This window comes from Argiope bruennichi, chromosome 1 (genome assembly GCF_947563725.1).
Source record: "Argiope bruennichi chromosome 1, qqArgBrue1.1, whole genome shotgun sequence".
Lineage (NCBI taxonomy): Eukaryota > Metazoa > Arthropoda > Arachnida > Araneae > Araneidae > Argiope > Argiope bruennichi.
This window is the reverse complement of record NC_079151.1, coordinates 103552877-103558837: the sequence shown is the minus strand read 5'-3', so window position 1 is coordinate 103558837 and position 5961 is coordinate 103552877.

Genomic DNA, 5961 nt, shown 5'->3' with positions numbered 1-5961 from the left:
AAAGTTAGTTTTTAATTATTAATTAAAATTTCAAAAGTGACCCCAGGTGCACATTCTCGACCTCCAAGGTATACATGTACCAAATTTGGTAGCTGTAGGTCAAATGGTCTTTTCTGTAGAGCGCCAGCACACACACACACACATTGAGCTTTATATAAGTATAGATTACAAGGTTCAATGAGTTAATTTGAAAGTAACATTCAGACGATTTATTTGATATACGATTAACTTGAAAAGATGAATTAGCTCAAACCACAGCACTTGCAGATTTAAAGAAAACAAATTTCACTTTGTTGAATTGTACAAAATTTGGATCAAAATACCTTTATATAAACTAAGAACATTTCAATATCTTTGTTCAAATTCACTTGTTTTGAAAATTTTTTTAAAGTATTTTTACATTGGATTTTCTTTAAATATTTGTCAGATCTCAAACAAGAAAACGCAAGCTTAAATATTTATATTTTTTAAAAGTTGTAACAACAATATAGGTAGATGACTCCATATAGTTTTATATTAAAAAATTATCTTAAATATGAACAAAAGAGACTAATTAAACGTTTTATTTGATTTTTTTCATATTTAAAAGGCAAATATACAATTACCGATTATTTAACTTTTTTTTTTGTTTCTATGTGTTTTCTGACCTTTTAGTTATTAAAACTATTATATTGTTCTTCTTTCAATGTATAATCATATTAGTTAACTCGTAATCAGCTTATAGTATTCTTATATATTAGCATAGATATTTCGTTGAATGATAAAAAGAGTTTAATCGAAATCAAATATATAAAGCCGTGCACGTTTTGGTTCTGTTAAAATGCATGAGCCTATTTAAATACAATATTCATCAGAAGCTATGCAATACATAAATTTATTGATTTGACATTTCCTCTTATTGTAATGCAAGAAAAATAAGGTTATTTAAATATGATATGAATGCGTATGATGTTAAATAAATTTATTATTTCCTTAAAATGACAGTACAGATAGTTTACACTTTAACAGGGATGCAAAACAGTTGCAGTCTAATAGTTAAAATGTGATTGCAATCACTGAAATTTCTACGCTATTCATCTTTTCTTGTTAATTCTATGAATTTGATATTTCTTTTTATCATAACGCGAGGAAAATAGAATATTCAAAGATAGCTGAACGATAAAAAAATGAATCGGATCCTTTTTTTAAAATACATCAATAAATTCATTGCTTTCCTAAATGATAGTACATACAGTTTAAACTTTATGAGGCATGCGAGAAATTTGCAGTGTATTAGTTAAAAAGCGATTGCAATCGCAGGAATTCCTGCTCTATTCATCCTTTTCTCTAAAAACTGATGCTATCAACCGCCTTCACGCTACTTAACGTCCAGTACCAACTTCTGTACGATAAGAATCGGAAAGAAGGAAGCTGTTTTTTTAATCCATTTCATGGCGTACTATTTTAAATAAAAATTCTTAGACCAGCTGAGCACGAGCTTAGCGAAGTAAGTCCGATTTGTTGCGATCAATCTTACGTTGATGGTCACGCAATTGTTAAGTGAATGTATCCTTTCAGTTGACTCATCGCTAATGTGTGTTTGAGAAGCTTCAGTGATCAATGTGTGATACGATGATGATTGAACAAAGTCCGATATGCAGATTATTCAATTTTACATCAATGAAACTATGTTGAAATTGCTTCCTTTGAGTGCATTCGTCACGATGATAATTCGATTTTTTTTCCTTTTGTCTTTGATGTCGTTTTAAATTACATATTAGAAGGTTGCATGTTTCCAGCCATCTTTGAATACATTAATATATTTCCTTTGATCTGACTGACTGTGGTTTTACGCTTATAATGAAGAAAACTTGTTTTCTATGCTTCATGCTTTTAAACAAAAGCAATGACCATAAACAACCTGTGAGGTCCGAAATCATCCTATTTAAAATAAGTTTGCCAATCATAGAATAATTTCACGCATTCTAGATTGTAATAACAAGCAAGATATGTAATTAGATAGGATTCAAGCTAAGGCAAGCTCACTGACGCTTAAAAATTATATATATAAACAGCCAGGGGTCGTTGAAAATATAAGCATTGCCCTCTTTTTCTTTCAGTTTTCCAAAACCAAATTGATTCTTAAAGTTTGTGTATGCAAACATTGCCTTAAAAAACATCATTAAGTATTGATATAATGAAATAAATAATTGTCGACTATCTTAAAACGAATTAGTCTCAGGATCTTGGGAATAAAGAAAAATAAAAAATAACTTTAACCAAAACTTCTATGATTGTGATTTTCCACTATGATTTCCTCTTTCACCAGAAAACTGCTTAACACTTTGACATTTGAATGTTTATTAGTTTTAGGTATCTCATGGCCATTTCTGAAACTTTTTTTTTATCGCGCAATTTTATATTACCTAGAACATGGAACATCTCTCAAGTTGTACGAGAGTCCAATATGCTTCGTTCTTTTACAAGCAAACTACTTAACACTTTTGACATTTGAATGTTTATTATTCGTATAAAATTAATTCTTGCATATATGATGTTCGTATATACAATCGTATTTCAGCTTTGATTACTATTATCTAGTTAAATCAAACGCAATCTAGATTTTAAGTATTTCATGGCCATTTCAGAAACTTTTCTTTTTATTGCGCTTTAAATTCTTAATGCGCAGTTAAATGTTTCCAGTGAATGCAACCGAGATATCCGGGTTAATCTCATGTTTACACTTTCTTAACAAAACACAGGGAGAAAAAATGCAAATACAAATCATAACATGTAAGCTTAAATTTAGACTGCAGAATTTTTTCCCAGCTGTTCTTCAATGGCAGTTATTTATTAGGCAACTGCATCTTAATAAGAGCTCTATGCGGCTCAGAAATCGCACTTTCTTATTCACGTAATCCTCCGAAGTTTCAATTTTGGCCAGCTCTAGCCAGTCTTTTAACGATGCCTAATTTCGTGTAAATGGGCCTGCAAGTCGTCACGATATGCAGCGGGGGGCGTTGACGGAAGCCTTTTATTTGTCTCTCGGCATCACGCTTCTATAAAGGCCTGACCACTGTGTCACGCGCGGGTTCGCAATTTGGAGCGATTTGCGTCTCAAAGTTTTAAACAACAACTACAAAACATATTTTTTAAAAAAAGAAATAAAAGAGGATGATTATTCATCTCTTATTGTTTCCACCAAATAACAACAGCTCGGCTGCCTGGCTTTAGTGGAAGAGAAAAAAAAATTATTTATGTATATAAATATAAAGAATTTTCAGTCTTCATTTAGAAAGTGTGGACGTAAAATCACCTGCGGGCAATTTCGAGCGGCTGATTATTGTTCCTTCTCTCCTTTACGTCCCCCCCCCCGCCTTTCCTTTCGTTGCGCAGGTTGAAAATTGTTGGGTAATTGAGCCGAAGCTATGAGTTTTAAACTATCGATGGGTGGGTTTTTTAAAAGAGTTTTTTGTGTGGAGAGCATTGACACTTTAACGCACGAAGTTTTGAAGTGTAATAGAGGATTGAATAGACGAAATTTTGCGAAAATAGTTGCATTGTTTTTATTGTTTTTGCTTTGGAGTAATATGTTAGGAAAGGAAATATTTTTCTTAATTTACTAGATATTATTCTATTGTTCAACTATGAATCGATAACCAAAATGTTTATGACAATGTGTTATCTTATGTTATAAATAACAATGCAATTATTTATCGAGATTTTTAACCGCTTTTGAAGCATAATGTCAAGTTATACCATGCCTATTTCATGAAAAAGATATCATAGCTTTATACTTATTAAGGAATATAAAGTTAAAAGAAATAAGAGTGCCACGGTCAGCACTAAACACCACTGATAAGAATTTGATCGGAATTTCATCATGCGTTTATTACCATCTATATCATTAATTGATTAATATTAATAATAAACCATTATCAATACAAACCAAACTTTAGAATGGATTATTATTAATAATAACTGAGATTAGGAATAATAATGACTAATCATTATCACTAACCGAAACTTTAAATCAGTAATTATCAGTTAATAATAATAACTGATTAATTGTATTGATTGTAAAATATATACTTATATGAAATAAATCTTTTAGCTTAACGGACAGGCGATGAGTTCTTTGAATGACAGTTATATTCTTCTTTATAATTATCTAGATGATGAACTTATAACTATCTATATTATATATTATATTTGGTATTATCTAGCTAAATCCCTATATTATATTTGGTATTATCTAGCTAAATCAAATACATTCTGGGTGTCGGCGTCCTGGTATAGGGGTGGAGCATCTTCTCCGTGATCTGGGCAAGACTTCAAGTCCTGGTTTGGGCATGGTTGTTCTTCAGTTGTTCTATCTGTGAGATGTGTGAATGTGCCCTCCTGAAAGCTGGGGTTGTGCAAGCGAATGAGTGATGCGTGAGTAGCTAAGTCGTACTCTTGGCCCTAGTTGGCGCTACTATAAAAACATGAGACGTCCTCCCCCACACCGGCTTAAATCGCTGTCTTCGTAACAGCAGGCTTGTCCATGGCAAGTGCCATAAGAAACAACAGCAACAACAACACATTCTGGGTTTTAGGTATATCATGGTCATTTCAGAAACTTTTTTTTATTACGCATTAAATTCTTTTGTTACCAGTGAATGCAACCAAGATATCTAGGTTATGTCACATATTTACACTCTCTTAACAAATCAAAGGAAAAATTATTTACTATTAGGTGATTTTTAGAATTCTTTGTCCCGATGTTAGAGAGACTCAACCGTAAAACATGTCAGAAAGCCGAAAAAGATATCGTGTTTATAGTTATATAGAAAAGTCAAAAGGAGATTTACCCTATGTCTAGTTAGACAAATATTTATTTTACACACATGGCTTTCAATTAATATTGAATCTCAATTCTAGAGAATCAAAGCTATGAAAATTAGACTAGGAGAACCGTGCGAAATGTAGAATTCTACGCAACTTGGGAGTGAAGTTTGAATTCAAGACAATATAAATTAAGAAAGTGGATAGTTTGTTACATATATCATTTTTACATCCCTACATTTCAGTTTTTAAAATTCTTATTTGAATGCAACTATGTAAATAGGATCCATCTGAATTACTCATTATGTTACCATAACAAGAAATTCCATACTTCATAAAAAAATAAATTAAATACGAAAATGGTCCAAATTGAGCGATTGCAATGAAAGCATACGTTTTACAAAGTTAGAAATAGTTCAGCTTTGCATGCAAATTACGCAACACTAACTACTGCTAACTAGTGGAACTGAAATCTGCAAACAAAAGTACTGGATTTCTTATCACTCAATTTTACGCATTTACAAATGCTAATTTATTCAAAAATAAAAGAGATGTTAATTCAAATCATTTTAAACAATAGGGTGTGATAACAACTGAGAGAGAGACTTTGCATCGGATATTAGTTAAGTATTTTTTTTAATTCTAAAATCAATATTATGATCTGATTTAAGTTTTGTCCTAGGAATATTAAATACATGAGATATAAGATATTTTAACTTTCAAAATATGAGAAATAAGATATTTGATCATTAATCATTGAAGCTTTTTTTTTCTATTTGTCAAATTAATATTTATTTCTATGAAATACATATGCATTAACAAAAATAAATACTTTTTAAGTTTGATAAATAAGTATAGTTCTGCAGCTGATAAATAGATGACTGAATAAAAGATGTCCCCAAATTAATGCAAGATTTGAATTTGCCTCCATTCATGCATTAAAGGGTTGGCAACCTGATTAAAAAAAACCATTTGACAGCTGATAGTTTAGAGTTTGTCAAAATGTAACGTTACACGATGGAACAACGGTTTTCATTGTTGAACAATATTTCAAAAATAATGAAAGTCGGATGACCACAGTTCAAAAATTTGAAAATTGGCTCACAAGATAGTGTGATTTAACACTATTCGATTTCTTTTTATGGGGTTATTTGA